Source organism: Pseudophryne corroboree, chromosome 2, assembly GCF_028390025.1.
Source record: "Pseudophryne corroboree isolate aPseCor3 chromosome 2, aPseCor3.hap2, whole genome shotgun sequence".
NCBI lineage: Eukaryota > Metazoa > Chordata > Amphibia > Anura > Myobatrachidae > Pseudophryne > Pseudophryne corroboree.
In genome coordinates, this window is record NC_086445.1 from 458,132,072 (window position 1) to 458,149,331 (window position 17,260).

The window sequence follows — 17,260 nt, forward strand, 5'->3', positions numbered from 1 at the left end:
TGGTTTTCTCTTTGTATTCATAATATTTTGGTTTCTAACAATATCTATTAGATACACCATTATTTTCCAGTGCGGTATACCCCCAATACATTCATGATAATGTAAGCTGTTATCAGACGCCATGTTAAATTAGAAGCTTGGGCAGCGAAATGGAGAATGCGCTTCAATACAGACAAGTGTAAGGTAATGCACTGTGGTAACAAGAACAAAAATAACACCTACCTACTAAATGGGGTAAAATTAGGGGATTCTGTACTGGAAAAGGACTTAGGTGTCCTCATAGATAGAAAACTAAGCAGTAGTACCCAAAGTAGGACTGCAGCAAAGAAGGCTAATAAGATATTAGCATGCATAAAATGGGGAATTGATGCTAGGGACGAGAGTATTATACTCCCCTTATATAAATCACTTGAGAGGCCACACCTTGAATACTGTGTACAATTCTGGGCACCTTACTACAAAAAGGATATCCTGGAGCTAGAAAAGGTTCAAAGGCGGGCGACCTAACTAATTAAGGGTATGGAGATGCTGGAATACGAGGAAAGGCTTGCAAGACTAGGCATGTTTACACTGGAAAAGAGGAGATTAAGAGGGGACATGATCAACATTTACAAATATATAAGGGGATAATATACAGATCTTGCGCAGGACCTTTTTTTGGTTAGATCAACACAGAGAACTCGTGGACACTCGCTCAGGTTAGAGGAGAGCAGTTCCACACAATATGGCGTAAAGGCTTTTTTACGGTAAGGATGATACGTGTTTGGAATTCCATGCCTGAGGGAGTTGTAATGGCCAACTCAGTCAACACCTTTAAGAATGGGTTAGATAAATTCCTAATGGATAAGGATATCCAGGGTTACGGGGCATAGTCACGCACTATGGTTATTATAAAAAAGAGGGGTTAATCGGAATGGCAGTCAGCAACTTCAGTCAAAATTTTATACAAAATAATCATGCATAGGAGACCACAAATAGGTTGAACCCGATGGACATTTGTCTTTTTTCAACCTTAGATACTATGTTACTATGTTACTATTTTACTATGTCTTGGCAAGAGAAAGTTAAAATTTTAAACTATTCATTATCACTATGCGCATTCAGTTAATATTATCTTATAACAACCATTTATAAAGCGGGATGATAAATAGAGTTTACTATATTTTGGTGGCATTTATAATGTCAACTTGAAATGTCATAAGGCAGACATACAGCATGTCCACATAGACCACATTGACATTCATATTGACATGATTAGAATGTCGACAAAATGTTCCTGGTGGTCCAGTGGTGACTTACTGGGTTTGGCTTGTCTGGCGGCTCCAGAGGTGTCTCCCGGGTCAGATGGTCAGCTGATGGTGACTTCCAGCTCATCCTGGAACAGTTCCCTAGTGCTTAACTCTAACTGAGAATGTCAACATTTAACATGTTGATATTTCAGATGTCGAACATTTCAACGTTTTGCAGATGTTGACATCCTCCATTTTGACATTTAAACAATGTACAGAAAAGAAAAGTACTCTCTTGTTTTGGGCACTAACCTACTTAAATATCAGTGTTCACATACAGATGTGTCATTCCTCATCCTGCATATAATTGCCTACCGTCATGCATGCATGCAGCTTTTCTGCAACTAGTCACAGCATGCAACTGCTTACTTTGCTTTCTATGAGAGCAGGGATATATGCACGTGCCCACAAATGATGATTATGTGACTTAATCTGAGACTACATATGTGTTGCCAACTGTTACTGATATCATATGTTCCAATGTATTGGAGTCAATTTATCTATCATTAGATTCAGAATTAATGCATTTATTGTGACCATTTGGTATTCTGGGGTGTACTCTTGTACGTTAGAGTGCATATTGTCAGCATCTCAGCCAAATTATAACGGTCTCTTGACCCTTAATTAATATTTTTTCAAAAGTGGCCATTTTTTACCCTTGATCATCAGAGTTTCACTCTATATTTTTATCTATGTGTCCTTGCTTTGCTTTTCAGGTTATATTTTTCTGAGTTTATCTCTTTTAAAAATATGTAAATAAAGTTTTATACGGTATTTGGACACTGATATTTGGGTAGGTTAGTGACCCAACCAAGAGAGAACTTTCCTTTCTCTGTACTTTGTATACTCATATTTACTCTCATGAGAGCACCTCCGTGGCATAATTGTACCAGTCCCTGAACCATTTGTTCATCACTGAAGTAAACCTACTCTTTTCTGACACTCAATTTAAATACTGGACCAGTGCTCAGGTTCTCCCTTACTATTTTACCAAGGTTTTTGGCATTTAATCTAGAGGTGTGCAGGTTCAGATTTACTCGGATCTTAATGTTAAATTAATGCAAGTTCAGAGTTTCCTTATTGGCTATCCATTACTTGTGACATTCAAGACCAAATAAGATGCTGTTTTGAGATCCAGGTAAATCCTAACCCACACATCTCTAATTTACAATAAAAAACAATGGGATGGGAACCAACTGGCGGCGCAAAAAAACAGTAAAACAAAACAACACAAAAAAAGGTGTGATTACCTAGGCACAGCCGAAACTGTGCAATATCGGTAATAAACAAAGGCCCAGAGTCCAGGAACTTCTCAAGCGTGATTCTCATGAAAATCCAAAGCCATGGGGTTATATGCAAAAAAACACAAATTGTATACACTGGTTTAGAGAAATGTCCCAGATGTATCTTTCTAATGCAAAAATGCTTCCTCCTGGATTCCTTGTACTGTGATGTCTATGGGAGGTGTTATTCTAACTGTACAGGTTCACCTCGGTGCAGAAGGTAATAGAAGCTCCTCACATGTGTGCTTACTTTTGTGTACTCCCACCAAAGCCTATAAAGGTTTCTTTAAATTATTTATATAATATGCCTGAATGGCAATTAATATCATAAAATCTTTAAAATGAAAAGCTCACATTCAAGCTTACATCAAAAGATTCCATTCTTCCATGTAGCGGTTTCTTTATATGCAAGCCGTCCCGTCGTCCTCATATGCTTCCTCACTTCATGATGAGCTCGGTAATAAGCCTTGTTTCTGCAAAGCAGCGATGTTATCCTCTGAGCCCTGACTCTTCTCTGTTTCGTTTCCCCGACTTTACAAAACAGCAGCAACAGCCTGTGCAGGTAACTTACTATAGAGCCTGGGAAGAGCTGACCCCTGCACGTCACACAAGGAGGAGGGCTGGTTGATCAAAACAAAGGCCAGCCCTCCTCCTTGTGTGACGTGCAGGGGCCAGCTCTTCCCAGGCTCTATAGGAAACAAGGCTTATTACCGAGCTCATCATGAAGTGAGGAAGCATATGAGGACGACGGGACGGCTTGCATATAAAGAAACCGCTACATGGAAGAACGGCATCTTTTGAAGTAAGCTTGAATGTGAGCTTTTCATTTTAAAGATTTTATGATATTAATTGCCATTCAGGCATATTATATAAAGAATTTAAAGAAACCTTTATAGGCTTTGGTGGGAGTACACAAAAGTAAGCACACATGTGAGGAGCTTCTATTACCTTCTGCACCGAGGTGAACCTGTACAGTTAGAATAACACCTCCCATAGACATCACAGTACAAGGAATCCAGGAGGAAGCATTTTTGCATCAGAAAGATACATCTGGGACATTTCTCTAAACCAGTGTATACAATTTGTGTTTTTTTGCATATAACCGCATGGCTTTGGATTTTCATGAGAATCACGCTTGAGAAGTTCCTGGACTCTGGGCCTTTGTTTATTACCGATATTGCACAGTTTCGGCTGTGCCTAGGTAATCACACCTTTTTTTGTGTTGTTTTGTTTTACTGTTTTTTTGCGCCGCCAGTTGGTTCCCATCCCATTGTTTTTTATTGTGCATTGCTCTTCAGGTGTGTGTGGTGACACATCAGGGTAGGGCACCACTAAAGGCTGCAATTAGAGTGCGCAGGAGTTTACCTTGAATTCCATTGTACATCTCTAATTTAAACAATGTCGACATTATGATGTTTGACATTGTAAATAATGGCATAACGACTGCGTCCTTGAAAATGGGCCCCATAGTGAGGCAACTGGCATCAAGGCAAAAACTACAACATGCATATTTAATTTTTGACATTCTCTGCAGTCATATTTCTTGACTAGTGATCAAGAAATTTCTCTCTATAGCTGTTACAAAATAAGCACATTAGGTGGACAAAACTGCTGCACTTTGGTCTGTAGGATGATTGCAGCAGCTGCAGTAGTTTAGACACATTAGACTTTTCTCTGATTAACAACCCATACTGTGTAGCTTCTGCACTCAGCTTACTGTAAAGCATAGCTTCCTGCATAATGGTCTCACTGTGTATTTGGCTACTTACTGTAATTTCATATGTTCTACAGCATACCACACTACAGTACATTGCTGAATGAATTGACCGTTGCTGACCCAGCTTTGTTTCTAGACTACAAATCCAGTCAAATTCAAACTTACAGTTACTAAGCAGAATGATATTCTGTGAAAAGGTGAAGAAAAGCACAACTTGAAAATGTAATCACTGGAACTTCAGCAAAGCGGCATGTTTCACTGTGAGATATGGGTGTTTATTTACTATGCACCTGGCAATTTCTGATTGTGTGTATGCCCAAAATTTAAAAGGGCAATGCTTTTATGTTTTTACTAGCAAAACACGGATAGTAAGATCATTGCCCTTTTAAATTTTGGGCTTAAACAGATCATAAGTGCCAGGTTTTAGATCCCGATGCTCAGTAAATAAACCCCAAGATTTCTTTGGCAGAATAGTCTCTCAGCTACTGTAAGGCTTGGTACACACTTGGCGATGTGCACCCGATATATCGTCCGATCTGGTAGATTAGAAGATATATCATTCACATCATTCAGTGTGTATCCAGTATATCGTTAACAATGCGTGCTCCTGTGGGTCATTAACGAGGTACAATATCTTTAGTTTTCAACTTGATATCTAAAGATATTGTACAAGATGGCATGCACCTGGATGTGGGCGCATGCCATCACTTACGAGAAGCAAACTATATCGTTCAGTGTGTATGAACGACATTGTTTGTGTGGGGGGGGACCTTGCACAATGTCACATCTTATGTGACATCGGCAAGTGTGTACCCAGCCTTACTGTCACTTTGTGCTCTCAAATAGCATTTTCTGTTTAACGATCATGTGATGTCCTAGTTTTACAAAGGATTATGCATGTGCTGGACTGAGGTTTGCTCCAAAAAAATGTCTCAGACCATATTTACAACTAGTATATTTAAAAAAAAAACAGAACTTTAAATGTTGTCAACGCCAGCTGCTCTACATAGCTGTCCTTGCGCTCTTTAATATGTAAATGCTATAATCTACTGCATAGAAATAAAACAATTTATCAGTTTACACCACACTGGAGAAGAAAACATTTTGTATCAGCTATAATATTGGTTGCCAGAGTCCTAACATTTCAGCTGATCAAACGCCACATTGTACAGTAGTTCAAAGTTGCCTTGTCGTTTTGCCAACCGCTTCTCAGACAAGGTGCATATCTCATATCCATGTCTTTAAAAATAGCAATTATGTGAAAATGCTTTATGATTTATTTGAGCTCAGGCCACAGACCATTGTGAGGCACCACAATTTATTGCAAGCCGTCACTTTTTACATGATAGGTTTGTAACAAATATCTGCCGCATATTGTTAAATTAATCTTCCATTTAAAATTAATGGAGTTAGACTCCCCAGGTTCAATGTAATTTCATGTTCACAGGCAGAGAGTAGTGTGCTCTGCATACCAAATAAGGCAAGGCCAAACGCCCTAATCTTTTATCACCTTGAACCAAGTGACGAGGACGCTTTCTCAGCACAGACTAATGAGATAGAGCTTGCTTCCCTCCTGAGAATGCCAGCTCAAAGGAGCTTTTCTGCTCAGATATAGCAAGCTCTGTCTTATTTTAATAATTCCTTAGATATGACAAGCCTGATGTTATGTATGAAAGACTCAGGCTCAGGGGGAGGGAGGAGGCCTTCAGGGGAGGGGTATAGATGAAATGAATTTTATATCATTACTTCAAAACCAAATCTAGCAAAAGCATGCAGGCAGCCATTAAGGGAAGTAGGGGATAAGAGAAATCATGACATATGCATTAAAAGCAGTGATATGCTGTTCAGTCAAGTGGAATACAGACATAGTGCCTTTGGGGGACTCAATAGGTTATTCTAACGTCTAAACACCTTATCATAATCTTGCTTCTATTTTTTGCACCCGTTTGAGAACCAATTAAAATATTGAAGATGAAAGGTAAGTGGCAAAAATCATTGGGGAACGACAATTCCACCTAGAATAGATGTGTCTGATTTATTCTAAACTAGTCAGGTCTGTGTGAGACAAACCATAAAAAAGTCTTAAAGATCCTTGTCAGATTATATCAGCCATGGCAAATCTTGTTCTGCTCTTGTCCTTTGTTCAGTTTTATCATTTTATTGATAAAAGGATTTCAGGACAAAGGGGGAAATTTACTAAAGTGTGATTTGAATACGCCACAAATTGTTAAGCAATTCGATGTGCGGTTTGTAAACTGTGTAATACCCCTTTCAGACCGCCAGCATTAACCCAGATTATTGCACATGAGTTTGCAGCAACCTGGGTTGCTGTGCAGTCTGAAAGGGGCCAGTGAGCCAGTGGAGAAGTTGCCCATGGCAACCAATCAGCATCAGAAACATTTATCAAGTGCATTCTATAAAATTATATGTAGCAGCTGATTGGTTGCCATGAGCAACTTCTCTTCATGCTGACTTCTCCACTCTTTTCACTGCATCATGAATAGACCCTACAATCCAGGTCAAGCAACCCAGCATTTCAACTCGGGTAGGGACCAGGGTTAACACATGTTCAAACTGGATCGCTGTGCGATGTGAACAGGTAAGCAGGGTCGATGCAACCCGGCACCCATTCAAACTATAGGAAGAGGCGGCACTTGTAGGTTATGTGCACTTGGAGGGGGGGATGTGTCCCAGGTTTCGGATTTGAGGGGGTGTCGTCATGTTATAAACACCCCCTCCTTATGCACAGCCATGTACAGTGCCAAACTGTAAGGGTGCCGTCTCCTGCAACTGCTGGTTGAAGTGAAACAGTGGGGAGCCAGAAGCCAGTGCCACCTGAAATAATATAGTGGCAGTACCTGACTACCCCCGAGACATACCGCATTGTGAAACTAGATCAAAGCATAGTGGGCTGAGCTTTAAGTGTCATGATCCTGGCCACCTCCAGCTGCTGCATCCACCTGACCTCTCTGTTCTAATTACCACTGACTGTCACCTATCTGGTCTGGGCCCTCATCTCAGCTGTCTGACCCTCTGGAGACTGCAGCAGCCCAACCTCTCCACCAGCCAGCTGTCTGTTATCAATCCAGCTGGACAGGTCATGCCAACATAGCACCATTGAAAGGAACACTGCTAGGTATCAGAATATACTTATATTGGTGATAATAATAAAAAAAAGGGAGGGGGGGCACCAAATTACTACCTTGCCCCGACTGACAAAAATCCTAGTTTTTGGCCCTGGCCCCAGCCAAGTGTCTCTTCATGTTGTAATCTTTGCCTCTTCCTTTGCATCTAGTTCATAGGCACAACAATATTGGTACAATTATTTATAAAACAAATTAATTTATTTAAAATGGCATTTTAGAAGGTCATTTGGTGTTATTGGCATTGTTACTATTATTGGCAATCCACATGAGTATATATTGAAGTCAGAGCATGAAGTCAGGGCACACTGAGACTTGGCTCAGTGGTGGATCCTTATTATCTAGTGTATAATTATGACTATACAAACAGAAGAAAAGACAAAGATACACATTTTTGTGTTCTTCTTCCTGCCCCATCTGGTCCCCAGTTGCACTCTGAGTGACTAGGTGCATGCTTTCTATCTGATGCATCGTGGCATCACTTAAATGCTGTTTTCAACTTCATGCTCGTGGTTGCTCCCTACTTATAAAATAAACACTGAGACACAAGTTCCAGGATCCAGTCTATTCACAGCTGTTTGTGTATAAACATACATGTTTGTCCACTCATGCAATTTCCTCCAGCATATGTGAATAAAAGCAAGAGAGAAAGGACCATAGCAAAGTAATTTTTTTCAAGGATACACACAGATGACATAAAACTTCTTAAAACACAAATGTGACAGCACTCAAATTATGATCAGGGTCACAGGGGCTGTGGATAGGTCAGTTACCGGAATCTCTTGGAACTGGTGTTAAAGCAGGTCCTTAAGAGCCTGAGACATCGAATCATCAGGGGGTCTCCCAGGTCAGCCTCCTGATCTGCAGCTCTTTTTTCTGCGATTGTCCGCTCCACAGCCTCTTGTCCCCTGTCCTAACGATGCATTTCAATCCCTTCTGGGATCTTTCTCAAGGTTTCTGAGTGCCTCTCCAATGTCCATACAAACTTTAAATATATGAACCAACCAATCCCTAACAGAATCTAAACAAGTTAAATCACTGACAGCTGTGCTCAAAAATCCTCCAATCGGCACCGCTGCCTCTTAGTTGCGGTCATGTGATCACAGTCTCTTAGCAACCTATATACACATGTATTAGCCGTACTTCTGGGTGCGGCATCCCGATACATCACGGCTGCACTTCCGGCATCCCAATATGTCATATCCGGCATACTCCTCTCCATGGTTATGAGGATGCCCTCACATAAGATCGGTCCCACTGCACAGACGCTTCTCATTGCTGCATTTCGGGGATGGCATCGACAATACATCATGTCCCTTTCTCTGGTTCCCATAGTGACTTATATAAACAAACGCTCCTATTCTGATGTCCAGGAGCATCACATTTACTATTGAATCTGAAACAGTAAATGTAACATGGATGGTGTAATGGTTAGCATTACTGCCTCACAGCACTGAGATCATGGGTTCGAGTCCCACCATGGCTTTAACTGTTTGGAGTTTTTATATTCTCCCCATGCTTGCATGGGTTTCCTCCGGGTACTTCGGTTACCTCCCACAATCCAAAAATATACTGGTAGGTTAATTGGCTCCCAACAAAATTAACCCTAGCATGAATGTGTGTGCGTGTACATGTGGTAGGGAATATAGATTGTAAGCGCCACTGAGGCAGGGATTGATGTGAATGGGCAAATATTCTCTGTAAAGCGCTGTGGAGATGTGTGCACTATATAAATAACTGGTAATAAATAAATAAATAACACATATCAACAATACCCCACCTGTTAATAATGCATAATGCATAATCAACAATAAATCACATCTTATAAATACTTAAAAATGCACATATATAATGATAAAACCATATAGAATAATATATATAAATTATATATCATAAAAATCTCAATGTACTAAAAATTCATAAAAACCACTTGAGCTCAAAATCAGAGTTCAAGCCTTTCGGTTTCATGGTGTTCAATTCAAAAATGGTTTTCATTTCTATCTGTGCCAATTGTGTCTCCATATCTTTTCTTTGACAAGTGTCCTCCACTAATTTAATTCCTGCAAATCATTTGATGTGTGTAATGGAACTTCCATGTTAAAGTTTAAAGTGCTGTGAGAGTGAATGCATCTCTAGACCAATCCTTATATTCCTCAGGTGTTCCCCCAGATGCACCTTGAATGGTCGAGTTGTGCATCCTATATAACATAGATTACATGTGCATTCAATGAGGTACACAATATGTTTTTCATTACATATGATAAAATCTATTATCTAATGTGATACCCCATTGACTTCAATTCTTTCTATTTTCCTAACAGTACTCTTTATACTTTTACACGTTACACACACCCCACAATGGTGGAAACCTGTACTACGTATAGCTCTCTTTACTTTTTTTGCAGGATAAATGCTTCTAGTCAAATTATTTCCCAGATTAGGGGCTTTCTTATATATAAATAACGGCATTTCTGGAATCTTATGTCTAAAAAATCTACACTGGATTAACTAATCGTAAAAGAGAATTAAATATTCATTGAGTTTGAATTAGGATATGTACAAAACTCATCTAAAATCTCTCTTCCACCTTTCCATAAAAATAAAACATCATCGATGTATCTTTTCCAGGACACCAGGTTCACTCCATATGGGTTATTACTACCTCATATATAGTTCAACTATAAGCTTATAATATGCCCTTACTACCACTATGAATACATTTTCTGTGTTCGGCGATGTAAATAAATTTGTTCGCAAGCTATATCTAAAAAGATTATTTTTAACTAAAGCAGAAACCTCGGAAACTGTAGAAACAGTAGGAACCCTCTTTAGACCAACATTTATCTTTTGTCCACTGCATATGAAGCAAAACGTTGTAAAAACATTTTCAGACATGGTACAAGAAGACATTAATAAAATTGAAACTCAAGGGGTGAAATTTAATTTAACATACAAGGAGAGAAAGGCACTAAAAGAATTAAGAGAAAATTCAGAAATTGTGATAAAACCCACCGATAAGGGTGGGAGAGTGGTAGTCATGGACAGCAAATGTTATGAAGGAGAACTTTTGAGACAATAGGGAGATAAGACAATTTATCAGAAGCTAAAATCAGATCCTACTTCAAAGATTATGGATAATCTGAAATCCCTTTTAGATAATTATAAATCACAGGGTGTTTTAGAAGAAAAGGGCTATAAATTCCTATGGAGTCCAGAACCAGTCACCGTGATTTATTTTCTCCCACAAATACATAAAAATCCAGTCCAGCCACCAGGGAGTCCAATATTGGCCGGCATTGATTCGGCCACTGCTAACCTCTCGGAATTTATAGATTATTTTCTACAGCCCCTAGTTTTAAAAAATAAATCTCATTTGAAGGATACCACAGACTTACCTAAGACTAGGGAGGCCAATCCCGGGATCGGGATCGGCGGGATCCCGGGATTTGGGCCCAAAAATGCCAGGATTTGAATCCCGGGATTGGAGCCTCCAATCCCGGGATTCACGGGATTAGAGTGTGCATGCGCAGTTTTGCCGGACAGCGCTGAGCACTATAGCTCAGCGCTGCCCAGCTGTCAGCGAGGGAGTTACATCAGCCATGGACACACACATACTGACCACGCTGGCAGCATTTCAAACGTAGTGCCGGCCGCCAGCCAATCAGAGCTGGCAGACCGGCAGCCAATCTGGGAAGCGGCAGCAGCTGCGGCCCCTGATTGGCTGCCGGACTGCCAGTTCTGACTGGCTGGCGGCCAGCGCTACGTTTGAAATGCTGCCAGCGCGGTCAGTGTGTGTGTGTGTCCATGGCTGATGCCCGCGGCCCGCCCGTAAGTAGTAAGTGTTTATCTTCGCTACCTACACCCACACTCTCTGCTCCTGACAACCTACCTCTGCTCGCTACACCCACTCTTCCGCTGCTCCTTACACCCACCTTCCCGCTGCTCCCTACACCCACTCTCCCGCTGCTCGCTACACCCACCCTCCCTTCCTGTTCCTTACATGCTCCCTACACCCACCCTCCCTTGCTCCCTACATCCACCCTGCCTTGCTGCCCTCCACATATACTTTCCCTACTCCCTACACTCCTCCCTACACTGATCCCTACTGCAATCCCGGGATCCCGGGAATCCCGGGATTGAGCATTTTTCAATCCCGAATCCCGGGATTGAAAAAATGCCCCGGGATTGGCCTCCCTACTTAAGACCCTACCCATGGACCCATGGGAGGAAGGCTTGCTGCTAATTACAGCAGATGTTAAGTCTTTGTACACCATAATTGATCACCAAGCAGGTGTAGAGGCTACCATAAAGTTTTTGTCTACTAGTGCTATTGATGAAAGTATGAAACAGTTCCTAATGGAATGAGTATCATTTATCCTTGTGAACAATTATTTTATGTTTAATGGAGACTATTTTATACAAAAGGTAGGAACAGCGATGGGCACCAGGTTCGCTCCTAGTTACGCCAATATATTCATGGGCCAACGGGAGTTGGACTATATACGCGGTAGTAATAACCCATATGGAGCGAATCTGGTGTTTTGGAAAAGATACATCAATGATGTTTTATTTTTGTGGAAAGGTGGAAGAGAGATTTTAGATGGGTTTTGTACATATCTTAATTCAAACTCATTGAATATTGCGTTCTCTTTAACGATTAGTGAATACAGTGTAGATTTTTAGACATCACTATCTACAGAGAAAGTGGGGTTTTAAAAACAAAAACTTTTACAATACCTACAGACTCGCAGGCTTACATACATTCGACGAGTTGTCACCATATTAATTGGCTAAATTCTATACCAGGAGGCCAACTCAAACGCCTTAAAAGGAATTGCACAGATGAAACTGTTTTTCAGCAACAGGCTAACCAAATGTTAGATACATTTATTTCCAGTGGCTATTGTTCGAGTAGTGTAGAAAGAGCTATGGAAGAGGTATCCGGCTTGGATAGAGACACCTTATTACGAGAAAATAGGGTAGGTGAACACCATAAGAAACTTAGGCCCTCATTCCGAGTTGTTCGCTCGGTATTTTTCATCGCATCGCAGTGAAAATCCGCTTAGTACGCATGCGCAATGTTCGCACTGCGACTGCGCCAAGTAACTTTACTATGATGAAAGTATTTTTACTCACGGCTTTTTCTTCGCTCCGGCGATCGTAATGTGATTGACAGGAAATGGGTGTTACTGGGCGGAAACACGGCGTTTCAGGGGCGTGTGGCTGAAAACGCTACCGTTTCCGGAAAAAACGCAGGAGTGGCCAGAGAAACGGTGGGAGTGCCTGGGCGAACGCTGGGTGTGTTTGTGACGTCAACCAGGAACGACAAGCACTGAAATGATCGCACAGGCAGAGTAAGTCTGGAGCTACTCTGAAACTGCTAACTCGTTTGTAATCGCAATATTGCGCGTACGTCGGTCGCAATTTTAAGAAGCTAAGATTCACTCCCAGTAGGCGGCGGCTTAGCGTGTGTAACTCTGCTACATTCGCCTTGCGAGCGAACAACTCGGAATGAGGGCCATAGATCAGCAAAATATGAATCAGCATTTGTAACCGAATATAATGTTCAACATAAATTTATCGAAAAATCTTTTAATAAGCATTGGGGGATCTTGAAAAAGACCCTATTATAGGGTCTAAGATTCCAGAAATGCCGGTATTTATATATAAGAAAGCCCCTAATCTGGGAAATAATTTGACTAGAAGCATTTATGCTGCGAAAAAAGTAAAGCGAGCTACTGTATATGTAGTAAAGGTTTCCAGCATTGTGGGGTGAGTGTAGCGTGTAAATGTATAAAGAGTACTGTTAGGAAAATAGAAAGAATTGAAGTCAATGGGGTATCACATGAGATATAAGATTTTATCATATGTAATGTAAATCATATTGTGTACCTCATTGAATGCACATGTATTCTATGTTATATAGGATGCACAACTCGACCATTCAAGGTGCGTCTGGGGGAACACCTGAGGAATATAAGGATTAGTTTAGAGATATATTCACTCTCACAGCACTTTAAACGTCAACATGGAAGTTCCATTACACATATCAAATAATTTATAGGAATTAAATTAGTGAAGGGTACTTGTCGCAGAAGAGATATTGAGACACAATTGGCACAGATAGAAATTAAAACCATTTTTGACTTGAACACCTTGAAACCGAACGGCTTGAACTCTGATTTTGAGCTCAAGTGATTTTTATGAATTTTTAGAAGTTTCCACTTTGGGGGTTTTATGATATATATTTTATATACAGTATATTATTTTATATGATTCTATCTTTATATATGTGCATTTTTAAGTATTTATAATATGTGATTTATTGTTGATTATGCATTATGTATTATTAACAGGTGAGGTATTGTTGATATGTGTTATGTTTACTGTTTCAAATTCAATAGTAAATGTGACGCTCCTGGACATCAGAATAGGAGCATTTGTTTATATAAATCCTTATGGGAACCAGAGAAATGGACATGACATATTGTCAATGCTGTATCTGGAAATGCAGCAATGAGAACGTCTGTGCTTTGAAACCAAGATTATGTGAGGGCCGGATATGACGTATCTTGGATGCCACACCCGGAAGTTCAACCGTGATGTATCGGGATGCTGCACCCAGAAGTACTGCTAATACAGGTGTATATAGGTTGCTAAGAGACTGTGATCACATGACCGCAACTTAGGTCAGCTGACTAAGAGGCAGCGGTGTCAATTGGAGGATTTTCGAGCACAGCTGTAAGTGATTTATCTTGTTTAGATTCTGTTAGGGATTGGTTGGTTCATATATTTAAAGTTTGTATGGACATTGGAGATGCACTCAGAAACCTTCAGAAAGATCCCAGAAGGGATTGAAATGCATCGGTAGGACAGGGGACACGGAGGCTGTGGAGCGAACAATCGCAGAAAAAAGAGCTGCAGACCAGGAGGCTGACCTGGGAGACCCCCTGATGATTCGATGTCTCAGGCTCTTAAGGAACTGCTTTAACACCAGTTCCAAGAGATTCCGGTAATTGACCTATCCACATCTTCTGTGACCCTGATCATAATTTGAGTGCTGTCACATTTGTGTTTTAAGAAGTTTTATGTCATCTGTGTGTATCATTAAAATACATACTATACTATGGTCCTTTCTCTCTTGCTTTTATTCCCATGTGCTGGAGGAAATTGCATGAGAGTGGATAAATGTGTATGCTTATACACACACTGCTGTGAATAGACTGGATCCTGGAACTTGTGTTTCGGTGTGGATTTTATAAAGAGCATTCCCCTGAAAAAAGGAAAGTGACTTTGAGTCTTGTGAACATCGGGAAAAAGACCACTTATTTTGTTGTAGTGTGTATGTATAGCGGTTTTGAGGATCCCCTCAAGTGTGTGTTTATTCTAGTTGCCACTCAGGTAGCACATTCTGAATCTCCATATTGTAATTTGCATTGCTCCCTACTTATGTTTGCTGACTTTATAGTTTATACTCTTCCTGGTACTGACTTGACATCTAATTTTTACTGTCTTTACCTGTCCATAGCCTACCCTTAATGAATTAAATTGCTTGATGTTTTTGAAAAATATATATATATTATATGTTTTTATTTACTAATATCTTTGACTTCTTTTACGTCTGCATAGGTTGTGTAAAACAGACATGATACTAATATTCAAATGACAAAATCATAGTCACATAATGATATACTAGGATCCTTGTCATGAACAAAAAATGTATAGAATTGTAAGTGCAGAGCTATCTATTATTGTAAAATTAGACCCTGATTTTAATCATGTCATCATGTAAGACGGAAGGCATGCACTGAGCACGTTTGGTGTAATGTGCACATGCCACTGTGCTTTATTAACGTGCAGCTTTGAGTCCGAGTCCAACATACAAAGGCCTGCTGTCCCTGCTATCAAACTTGATTATCCAGGAGTAAGTATTGGCTGCCAGCCCAACAGATGCAACTTAGCAGTCTTCAGCCACTCTGAGCTCCTCAACACTGCTCCTCTGGCACAGTACATGCTCTCATTGGCTGCAGGTGTGACATAGGGACTTTTTTTCTGTCCTGCAACCTTTTCAATTTCAGAGAGGACACCTCCTTCTGCCTATACCAGCAGCTGGTCACCACTGTCAGCTGTTTCTACATTAAAGCACAATCTATCATCAGATATAAAGTATAGGGAAGGGGAAGGACAGCGAGAGAGGAGGTAAGAGCGAGAAAGTAGTGGGAGAGAAAGAAAATGGGGAATAAAAAGGGATATAAAGATGAGGAAGAGTTTCAGAGGGCAAAAGAGTTAGATACTGAATAAAGAATATAGTGAGGGAGTTAGAGGGGAAGAGAGAGAGAGAGAGAGAGAGAGAGGAGACAAAAGGGAGGAAGAAAGAGACTAAAAAAAATAAGAACTGCTAGTATTATAAATTACTGTACATGTCCACATGGATTCATGATGGGTCAGTCATTCAAAACATATATTAGTTTTATTAGGGACTGAACTAAATATTAGTTTTTTAATAGATACAGTATAATAGATTTGGATTTTGCAAAAAAATTCTGTTCTTTTCCATGTAACAGATCGGTACATACTGTACATTAAAAATACTAGGACTAAATGGGAAAACTGTGTACATGTGTAGATAACTGGCAAATACCCCTTTTACATTGCCAAAATAATCTGGTATATTACCAGGTCGACCGGGGTGGAGATACGATGTGAAAGGGCCAGGTTGAAATATCTCGGGTCGAGCAAGCCAACATTTCAACCCGGAATTAAAGGAAGGTCATACATGAGTTATTACAGTGTTGGGTGCGGTGTGAATGGGTCACCTGGGTTGATACGATCCAGGTCCCCCTAACACTATGGAGGAGTTGGCGCACACCACCTCTGTCCTTGCCCCAGATGCAACCTGACTGGTCATATTGCCAGGTCGGGTGCCAATCTGAAAGGGGTCTTATGGCAGGTGTCACCCGATAAGGACCCTTGTCCAAACCCGGGTGCGACCCGCGTTTACAATGGGAAAATAGTTTTAATGATAGAAAATGGGTGTAGTATGGTATGCCAGCGGCCGGGCTCCCGCCGACCAGCATACCGGCACTGGGAGCCCAACCGTAGACATACCGACAGCGTGGCGAGCGCAAATGAGCCCCTTATGAGCTCACTGTGCTCGCCACGCTGCGGGCACCGTGGTGTGCTATGCGCGCCACGCTATTTATTCTCCCTCCAGGGGGGTCGTGGACCTCCAGGAGGGAGAAAATCTGTCGGTATGCCGGCTGTCGGGATTCCAGCACCGGTTTAGTGTGCGCTGGGATCCCAACAGTCGACAACCTGAAGACCACCCATAGAAAACAGAGGGCTTGAGTAAAAGAAACAGCTGTTAGTGTGCTAGTGCAGGGATTACTCATGGGTTCTGTCTTTGTTAATATTTTAAATGACCTTCTACGTGGCCTACATAGTAAGGTTAATATTTTGAGAACTCACTAACTTATGTAGGATTAATAATATAACATAGGTTGTGTGCAGATTCAGACATATTTACAGTAGTTAACTGGAACTGGAACAGGTCTATGTGGTTTCTGCACTTAATTCAATCTATCTGTAACTGTGTGCAATTTATTTGTTCTCTCCTTATTTGCATACATCATTTTTCCCACTGTCCAGGTTTATTGCCACAATATCTTACAGATAGGTTAATGTCTGTGTGTATGATAGGATGGAGCCATAACTAGACATGTTGGTGCCATGTGCCAAGAATAGAAAAGGTGCCCCCTTCATATTCAAATAGAAAGTGCGCAGCAAAATTCAGGGGTGCGGCATCATGGAGGAATGGGCATGGCTTAA

General features: G+C 40.8%; 1 protein-coding gene across 10 annotated transcripts in view; it reads left to right on the forward strand.

The window, feature by feature from the left end:
• AUTS2 (activator of transcription and developmental regulator AUTS2) overlaps positions 1 to 17,260 on the forward strand; it is a 1,933,147-nt gene that overhangs the window by 1,039,000 nt on the left and 876,887 nt on the right. The gene's annotated exons all lie outside the window — the stretch shown is intronic.